The 10,584-nt window shown below is 40.1% G+C and overlaps 1 protein-coding gene and 1 long non-coding RNA gene across 4 annotated transcripts in view; one reads left to right on the forward strand and one right to left on the reverse strand.

Annotated features, from left to right (window-relative positions):
• The window catches only part of PPARGC1A (PPARG coactivator 1 alpha), a 372,463-nt gene that overhangs the window by 78,303 nt on the left and 283,576 nt on the right, over positions 1–10,584 (reverse strand). The gene's annotated exons all lie outside the window — the stretch shown is intronic.
• LOC114057282 overlaps positions 908–10,584 on the forward strand; it is a 28,945-nt gene continuing 19,268 nt past the window's right edge. Inside the window, exons 1-3 of one of the 2 annotated variants that reach the window (XR_003571173.1) lie at positions 908–1,188; positions 1,332–1,431; positions 8,252–8,341. This is a non-coding gene — a long non-coding RNA (uncharacterized LOC114057282). Of the gene's footprint in view, positions 1,189–1,331; positions 1,432–8,251; positions 8,342–10,584 lie in introns of those variants that run through there. The other variant, XR_003571174.1, reaches the window with a different exon arrangement.

A 10,584-nucleotide genomic window follows, 5' to 3' on the forward strand; every position in this document is an offset into this window, starting at 1 on the left:
AAAAAGCTCTGTGAAAAACCAGCAAACCAACACCAAAGAGCACTTCATCATAATGCTATTATCAATTTATTAAACCAAGATTGCATAGACTGGAGAAATGTGTCTGACACATCCCGAGGGCTTTCTGGAGGTAGACCTCCACCTGTTTCATTCTCACACACACTCCTGTTTACAGAGACATGGAAAAATGCACTTCAGTTCAATGCAACACAATTTTACATTGTTTGCAGTTTTCTGCAAACTGCAGGGGTAGGAGCATGCACACAAGCTGGAGATTGTTGGGTTTACTTTGCAATACGTTTTGGGAAGTCAGGGCTAACGTCTTCCAGGGAGACTGGTGGAAACACATGGCGCTTGTTAATTTATATCCTGGACAATGCTATAAATCGAAGCATTGCTGACAATTCCTGCCCAGTACACATGCTCAATTTCATCTCCCGTAAAAAGGCAAGCAGGGACTAAATAGCAACACATTTTGATTTTCATTTAGCCACTTTAATGATAGGTGATGTTAGTGGAAAAAGATCATTTATCTTCAGATTTATTTTATATGAGATAAAAGGCCTTGCCAATTTTTTAAAATTCATTTACACAAGTGAATAAATCTTCCCAAACAATAAGTGGGAAAGTCATATTTCTTTAAGTTTGCTAAAATCTGAAAATGCTGATCTTGGAGTGAAATAGACAGCACTGGCATTTTAATCAAGAACATAAAGACTCCCCTTCTAAATAAGAAGCACACCTGTACTTCACAAAAAAATATCTCCAATTTGGGGGAAAGCCTTTTTTAATGCATTTTGTCAAAAATCTCTGACAAGTCAGGAGAGATACGTGCAATTTTTATATCCCCTTCATTCTTAGAGCAGTTCCAATGTGAAGGCTACCTAAAAATAGACCGAACCTAACCTTTCAAATATCTATACCGCTGCATACCAGGAACGCAAGCTTTCAGTGCCTCTCATGGCTTTCAAGAGCCTTGTGCTGTGCCTGTCTTCTCCTCTAGCACCTTATCTCATGTTGCATATTGCACCCAAGCATGAGACAAGCTGCAAGTTACAATGTGCAGTGTGTTGCAATATGTGATTTGTGTCCATTCGGAACACACAAGCAGCAAGATCGTCAAAACCAGCCTTCTCTTTTGGCTGTTTGATTTTTGCCAGAAAAAGGACAACAACAACACTGAACCTAGTTAAGTGGGGATATGAAAATGAAGCTCTGCCAGCTGCCCCAGCAGCTCTGCTCAGAAAGCACAAGCTGTCTGGTTTGCAGCACACTACTCTTAAAAATATGAAGGGGCACAATAAGGTCTTTTGTCTTACTGTTTTCTCCAGTGCTTGCAGATACACTTCTACCCACCTAAAGAAGAGGCTTTCCAGCAGTGCAGTGAACTCTTGATGACTGATGTAGAATTACAAGACAGCAGAATACACGGTAACTATTTCTTTGCATTACACTTTCTAAATTGTGATTCTGCTTGGCCTCAATGGTATAGGTCAGATTCATCCCAACCCCAATTCCAGCAACTTCAGGTCAGTGGTACCAGAAAAATCAATAGCATTTAAATTGATGAAATTGTAACATGGGGGATTTTGGCCTAGGCTGTACAAATACTTGCTTTTATTGTAGATATTCTTCACTTGGTATTATGCTTCACTAAATGTATTTTGATGTTCTCTAATGCTAAGTACACTACTTAGCAGGTTCTGAAGCCACACTAGGAGTTGAACAGGCAAAATCTGCAGTAAACCAGGTTGTGGGGCTACCCTGGAGGCTCTGAGTGACTGTGACTTTTGCTTACATGAAATAGAAAGTCACCATTGTACCAGTTGTCAACTAGCTACTCCTGGCAGGAACAAGCTCATAAGGACTTGCTTTTCCTTGTTTACTGTCATGCTCTGCTCTGACAGAGTCAGAAGTTTGTCAAGGCATTTTACTCCGTCAAAAAAATGAACAAAATAACTTATACTGATCAAATAACGGAACAAAGCAGCATCAGACTAAACTAATTCCTTCAAAGAATTTTGGATGGAAAATGTCTTACTGCTGACAGGGAGGCAAGAATAGCAAACAAAGGTATAGGAATAAAAACTATTCAATAAAATATAGATTTCATTATCACCACCTATTCAACTTAATTTTCTTGGCATCCATATCCCTAATGCAGGTTTTTGATAGATCGTACAATCACTTTTTAATTAAGCCCTACTGTGCTTTGTATTAAGAACAAGGCAGTAGACATTATGGCACAATATATCTACCAAAATATTTAATGCTTATCCTTTTCATTTTGGTATTTAAAAGTTGTTCTCTTAGGAGGTGGTATCAGTATTTAACAACATTCTTGACAGCAAATATAAAAACAAAAAACTTCATACTTAATCTAGCCATGTCAAAACTGAAACCCCTTAAAATAATTGCTTTCCGAATATATGGTATTTCCATTGCATTATTTTATTATTACTCAGCTTGCAACATCCTAGGATGCAAAACTTGTTCTTTTCCTATATACTGATGAGATAGGAAGTGGCATGAGGATAGAAAACTGACATTTGACCAACACAGTTGAATGGTACATGAAACAGATGTTATCATGTCACAAAAGATGTATTTAATGAGAAGCTGTAGAAGACTGGAAGCTTCCTGAGTTGGTAGTATTTTCTTTGGGGTTTAGGTCTCATTCAGTGTACTGCAGCTCTGCAGCTTGTGATGGGGCAGATCCTCTAAAAGAACAGTGCTCTTCTTCCAGTGGAGTACTGGCACTTTTCAGAGGGCAACATTCACTTTAATTACTGAAATGTACCCACCTTCTTCCAAGAAAGAAAAGACTGTTGTTGCATATATAATATGGTTTTAGTTTTTAATGCCAGAAATGAATCAGTAAACATAGTTACATTATGGTATACTATTTCTTATTCTGTACCCATAGTAACCAAATTAATCTCAAGGCACTGCTGGCATTAATTCAATCTGAAGCTCACACTTTGGATTTCACATAGGTGCCTTCATCCTATTCTTCTTCTCAACTAATAAAATGTTAATATATGGCAATATATTTATTTCTGGTTCAGCTCAAGTTGAGGTGTGCAGTACTTGCAGAAACCTAATTAATATCAATCATATATTACAACACTGTGGTTTAGTATACAAAAACAATTGGTGCTAGCTCATAAGCATGAAACAGATGACCCAGGACTTCACTTCTAGCTGTAACTTCTCTGTTTCTAGGATAGGGAAGGCCAGTTTCTCCTTATCTTTCAATCTTCATTAAAAAAAAAAATCCCTAACACAAACTAAGAACTACAATAAATATATCACATATAAGAAAAAAAACCAAACAAGAGTAAGGAGGCCTTGGGGGATGAGACACTGCTAAAACCAGGGCACTCCCCCCGTACCATCATGAGTTTGGTGCACACCAGGCAATAAGTTGTTGCCACAGTGACCCAGCAGTGCTGTCTTTCAGCAACACCCACTGATACACGTTTTTCCACTGAGACCTATCAACCTTCAGCCAAAAAAAACCCATCCAGCTGATAGAGAAAAAGCATCTCCACATCCTAGAAACTGCACCTGAACTGCTCAGGAGATATAAGCAGTTCAGTAGCTGTGGTGTTGACTAGACCTACTCTAGACCACAGCAAAATGAAATCCAGTTCTTTTGTCAGAACTTCATTTGGGCAACCTGAGACCCCAGGCACACTACTATCGCAAAGTCTCGATATCTGCTTTACTCCCCCATAGTTAAAGAGGTTTTGCAGCAGCAGTTCACATTTCTTGGAGCCTTTTTTACCCAGTTGCTCCTGCTCCCATGTATTCCCAGGAGCTCTGGTGTCCCCAAGTATTCTGATGCTATCAAAATGCACACCTAAGAGAAATTACTGCACTGAATGGTGCCCACCTTGATCCAATCATGGCCAGAGCAACAGGGCCGTATTCTGTCATCCTTATTCACCACATACAACAAGCAGTCCTATGAAAAGGGTGAGCCAGTGTGAAGAGTTAGGGCAAAACTTCTGGATGAGCAGAGGGAGTGTGGATGAGCTGTGGCTCACAAGGTGAAGATTCTTGCTCTGAAAAGAATCACTATCATACGGGTGCATGGAAGTTCAGGCCTCAAGCCTTGCATGGGTCATAGACCTGTAGCAAAGCTTAGGTTTGGTTTATGAACATCCCACCTTCTGGCAAAAAGTCACAGAGATGTTTGAGCAAGCCCACAGCTTGGTTGCACTGGCAGCTCCGTGCATGGACACAGAAGACTCAGTGGGTCTCTCAATCAGGCACATCACTCAAGGCTGTAAGCCCAGGCCTTTGCAAAAGGACCCATCTCAAACCAACCTGCACACCACAGGACTGCATCAAACACAGAGCCCCTCTGATCATTTCAGGTTCTTGCCTTGGGAACTGAGCAGTAAAACTTTCAGGGGCCCTAGTGTGCCCCTGGGCACTCACATAGGGCTCTCAATGGCCTTGAGCCCTGCCTGCATACTGTATCCAAGGGCACAATATAGTCCTTCACTTTTACCAACTGCTATAGAATAAGAATTCCTAGAATGGCTCAAACACATACCAGTTCAAATATGGGTACTTTCAGACTTCTTTTCTATTCCAAATTATGTGCTTTGCCAGCTTCAAAAAAACAGATGGAAAATACATCCCTAAATGTGCACCCTTGTGATCACTCCAAAAGGAAAGCAGCACCAAGTAGCTTAAAACATTTGCTAGAAAAACTCTTTTCCATATCATGCAAATAGCAGACAAAAATAACTGCTAGGCAATTGATATACATACAAATATTGGTTATTTTAAACAGTAATTTGTTATTGAGGACATCTCACTGAAATATTATAATATTCAATTTCCTCTGCATTTGCATGGAAAAGGAGCTGGAGAGCGCATGATCATTCATTTAACTATTACGTAAATACGTCTATCTCAGATCACACGGCTTTCAAGCCAGAGTTCAAATACATGTTTAATGCATGAGAGTATGATGAAGAAACTTGTGAACTCACAGGTCTCATAGCCCAATCTCAATCAGATACGAGCTTGGTGTAAATATGTACAGTATCGTGTGCTTTCAATAGCACCATGTCTCCAGGCAGCAGTCTGACATCAGCAAAGGAGACAGGTGGTTCCCTTTCCAACCCAGGAGGGGACAATAAAAGGAGTTAAGACAGTGTGTAAATACAGTGATATTTTTTCCTTGGTGTTTTGCTACAGTTTTCAACCCTTAATGAATCTTCAGTGCATGAACAATTCTCATAACATCTTTGCTACAAATCAGTGAGTGGATGTCATGTCCTAAGATATTTATAACCTTAAAGGTAGTGGTAAGTGATACTGTTTGGCAGCCTTGGTTTAGAAGTGCTGAAGATACTTGCCTTTTGGTTTCGTAAGAAAGGAGCTCCAAAAAGCCACAAAACCTCAGTTTCCTTGCTCTAAATGTATCCCTTTCCTATAGCAGGTCACTGTTACTAATAATGCCTGTAAGAATGACAAACAATAGTCAGTCACAGGCACAGAGTATGTCACAACTGCTTTTAGCTAGCTCAACTTTGTAAACTCTAACAGTGTGAGATATGCTAAACCCTGCACAATCCACAGTAGTTTGATTTTGAATCTCACATTACAAGAGTTCACACGTATGCTAACCTGTATATAGAATAACCCAATTCGGCCTTTCTTTCTATCTGTACATAAATAGATACTTTTTTTTTTTTTTTTTTTTTTTTTTACACAGTGACAGCCACTGCCTCTTAAACCATTTTCTTTTGTTGCATTTCCTTAGAAACACAAATCTTGTTCCTTGGCAGCAGTTGCTGTAAGTGCTGTACCACATGCCCAAACTAGTTCTCAGTCACAGCTTTAATTCACAGTAAGTGGCACGAAAGGAGGTCAACACTTCTCAGAAACCACTTTCAGTTCTTTGCTGCTTCAGTATCTATTCTATAAAGCCATCCGCCCTAACAGAAAGAAAGTTGTTTTTTATATTGTGTCCCTTGCTTTTTTATTATTGTCATCTTTATGGAATGGGCTGCAGAATATATCTGATGGAATAAAAGAAGATTATTCCTGGAACCACATTCCTGGTCTCCCTTTTGCAAGATCCTAAAAATACAAGCAAAAAGAAAATAAAAATTAATACTTTCTGCAACAAAAACAAAACGCCCCTTTCTTTTTCAGTGCAAAAAGACTTCATATAAATGGCATCTTGCAACTCAGTGTCAATCACTGTCTTACTTTTAGTTCAATTTACTTGCTTACAGAATGATTTTTTTTTTTTATCAACCCGACCAAGACATCATTGAGGTTGAAAATCAAACAGCCTTCTTTTTGCCATGATGCATCACTGGCAAGAGGAATGTCCTTGCTGACAATATTTTTCTGTCACATTTGCCTCTACAGCTTCACTGCCTTCTCTGTGATCAATGAAAACAGATTTTGACCTCATCTATTTCATTTCAGACCATATTCTGCCCTGAGGCACACGAGTACAACCTATCATAGTTATAGTGGCAATTGGGGCAGAATTTGTTCCTTTCCTGACAATTCAATATGTGATTCATGAACCAGAATTGAATCCAGCTCTCCTTTCCTAGAGCTCCTCTGGTTCTTTGGCATTAGCATCAGTAAAAAAAGAAGCAAAGATGAATTTATGTTGGTCATATCAGCAGAACTGCCTGGGTAGTCAATAATCAGACTGCTCAGCAAGATGCTACCTGACCAAAAGTTAGTTACTGTATTTTATTTACACAGCTTATTCTGTAGTCTGCTTACTTGCTTGCTTGCTTGCTTGACTTCTCCCTGGTTGTTTAACTAATGGGATCATAAGACCTGGAAAAACATCTCCTAGTCTTGAACATTTCTAATTGGCTTAATAAAGCAAACTGAAAAAAAACATAATCCTCTCCACAACCATCACCTTAAAAAACATACCCATACTACTAGATGTGGAATACACAGTGTATTCACAGGGCATGCGGTTGCAGCAATAACTGGATGATCAAGTTTCCCATTAATCCCCAAGACAATGGACCACTTTTGAAAATACAGGCTCCATTTCTATTCACACAACCCAAAGTGCCAGCACCTGCATGCATTCTTTCATACAACTCACTGCACAGCTGAGGCGAGCACACTTCAGCACACATGGTCCGAAACGGACACACAGGAATGCCATTGGATGTGCTGCACTCCACTGACCAACCTACGCTGTGGGGCACTCCCTCTGCACCACCTACAGAAGGAGGAGTGTCTGCTTAAGACCACCCTGGGAGCGATGGCACTTCAGAGCCAATATCAGAAGCTCATTTTGAGCCCTGCAGGTCCCCAGTCTCAATGCCTCACTCAAGATGACAGGCACTGCGTGCATATGTTGTATCATGATTTTCTGCAGGACTCAGTTCCCAAGCAGAGGAAAGGCTGACATCACTTTGAAAAACCACATCCAAGACATGTAATGAACTGCATACAGGAGACTAATCTATAGTAAATTTGATGTACGGTAAAAATAAACTCCTTAATGTAACAAAAGCACTAATCAACATATTGCATATTAGGCCTGTAAAGCACCAATTATCTGATGAAGAGAAGTAATGCAAGATAGTTACAGTTTCCTCCATTATTTAACTATTTATGTCAGTGGAAGCCAAGGAAAACAATGCCTACAGAACCACATATGAAAATTCACATGAAGGATTTCAGCCAAGATTTGAGTTTAGATTTGAAGGTAAGGAGAAAAAAAACTATTCAACAATAAAACAACAAAAATAAAGCTTGAGACTTCCAAATCCTGCTGCATATTGCTACTGTACTGGTTACAATTTTTGGAAGCAAATTATTTTGATTTCCCTTAACATTTAAGAAAAATGCATTCAAAGCAAAACAGTGAACCTGATCCTTCCCTTCTGCAACCCCATCAGTAACAGCCTTTCCACATACTCCAGTGAAGAGGGATTTATCCTTTCCCGTGGGCCCTGCTCTGAGTTCTTAATTCAACACCATATTCACCAACTTGTTCAGAGAGATTAGCTGTGGTTTCAAGTGTTATTCACTCAGGCAGTGGGTCTACAAACATCCTCTTGCTCTGTATTGCCAGACCAAAGAAGATATGAATAATTTGGGACACATTACCAATGGCTCAGAGGATCTTCTGTGGGGTTTTCTTTGGAGTGAGAGACCTTCCTGGGTGTGAAAATTGGCCTTGTAATGAAATAAATAGAACTCACTTCTCTTCCTTTCCTTTTTTTAGGTAGCATGACCTAAAAAAGGTTTTGCAAACACACTTGGAGAGAAGAGAGAGAGAGATCTTGTGTTTGTTGGATTTTTGTTTATTTTCTGCAGTTATTACAGAGAGTTTCTCAAAATTCTCAAACATCTCTGAATCTTATAAGGTTCATCTTTTCAAAATGCAATGTGTCTAGATTAAATTTCTTTTATTTCTTAGTATATTTATTACACTTACTACAAAGTATCCAAATGCCCACACAGTGCTTTAAATGGGGCTGCAAATATCCCCTGGATCACCCTCAGCAAAAAAGCTTCTCGTCCTAAAGGAAAGTAAAATCCAGCACAACTTTTTGATCTACTGTTTGCTATTTTGTAAAACTGCAGGGAAACTTCTGCCTCAAGGGCTGAGCCCTGCTCCTTCGGCGGTGAACCAGACCAAGAGGGGTCTGTCTGTGTGACGCACCGGAGTCGTGCTTGGAGGCAGAGCACGACGAGCCTGCCAAAAGTGCTGATTCACTGCAGACACCAAAGAGGTTGCTTAGTAGCTAAGCTGGGGGGCAAAAAGATGGCACAGAGCAGAGGCATCTTCATCACCGCAAATAAATAAACAGGAGGGAATGCCAGAGTTGTTGCAGAGACTGGATTCCCCGATACCTCTGCTTAACACATGTGTGTTAGTTCGCTTATTGGAACAAAACCTGTTAATACAGCTCTAGCCATAGGGGGGAAAAATACTTGCAAATGCACAGAAGTCATGTAAATCAGAACTGCTGCTCTATTTTACAAGAAAATTTCTCCATTAATTAATTTCATGACTTAGAGCAAATGAGCATGGTTGGAAACAGGGGACCCTGCTGATACCAATCTCAAGGCATAGGATACTCTCGTTTCTCTCTCTCACATATATACCAGATGTACTCCCTGGCTCAAATCCGGGTGTGAACTAGGTACTTTTGTGGCTAAAACACCACCTTCTAACCTAGCTAAGTCTACTAGTAACTTTTTTTGGTTTGGAGTCACAAAATGTTGCGTAAACCCCCCAGGATTTTAAAATCCAAATTCTCAGAGCTGTCACATTTATAATTAGAATGATCTGATACGACTGGCATTAGTGTGAGGTAGGAACATATCAGAGAGGGCCAAGCAGACAAACTAAAATATTTCTCACCGTTAGAAAGGGAATTCTTCCAAGTAGAAATGTCAGTTGAGTCACAAGGGCTCTGTGCAAAAGTAGCACCTCTTCATCCTCATACCTACTCTTACAAAGTCCTGTACTGTTGCCTAACTTAGCCCAACAGACCACACCACCTACCAAAGCCCTGACAACAGCCCTGGCTCCCTGTGCTAAACCCAGATTCTCCTCCGAGTAGAAAATTACTTTTCTCTAAGTGCAGATTGTTTCAGAGCTACCTGTAACACCCCCAGCCCATACAAAACGACACCATCTCAGTTCATATTGCACATAAAAAGAGATGCCCCCACACTGAAAAAAATGAGGTTTGATAGAATGTTTTGTCACAGAATCCCTGGATGCAGAGCTGGTTGCAAGTGTAACCTTTTTATGTGCTTCTGAAAGTACTTTTCAAGTTGTTTACCCCCATACTGGAGAAGGAGAAAAAGGAAGCAGGAAAGGAAGAAAGGAGAGGAGCAAAGGAGGGAGGGTACAATATTGTAGCTACTGAATCAGCAAACCAACCAGCAAGAGACAAAATGAGAATGGCTGTAAGGAACCTGGCACCATCAGCATGTTGAGTGAAACAATAAAAAAAAGCCTGGAAGACAAGAGAAACACTGAATGCAGATACTTTTTTTTTTTTTTTCTGGAAGAGGATTTATGATGCCAGATTTCAGTTGTCTCTTAATAACAACACCTGGCTAAATACAAATGAAATTAATTTTACAGCTGCAATCTTTCCACATTTTGCACATGGTGATTTGCTGAAAGAAACCCTATCACAAGGTGTCAAAAAGGAACATAAAATGTAACATGCAATATTTTTTGAGAGACATCAATTGTAATTATATGAAACCTAACAAAGCTGCTCCAGGGAGAGGTGGATAGAGTTGCACAGCAGAGAGCCTGGCCAGCCATGCAGATGGCAAAGCTCGACCTAGGCAAATACAGTGGGAAGGCCACAGGGGCTCACATGTATCAAATAATGACAGCAATGTGTCTCTCCCTTCTGCCATCCGGTCACTGAAACCAGTGTGAGAGTGGCATGAAGATGAAAATCCTATGGTCAGGTATTAGGTTAGAACTTCCTACATGACCTGAAATTATAACCATCATCCCTCATACCTCTTACTCCCACATGACAACCCTCATCCCTCATATATCCTAAACTAAATCACTGG

This window comes from Empidonax traillii, unplaced genomic scaffold (genome assembly GCF_003031625.1).
Source record: "Empidonax traillii isolate 1590-97213 ecotype Southwest subspecies unplaced genomic scaffold, ASM303162v1 scaffold125:size1524877, whole genome shotgun sequence".
NCBI lineage: Eukaryota > Metazoa > Chordata > Aves > Passeriformes > Tyrannidae > Empidonax > Empidonax traillii.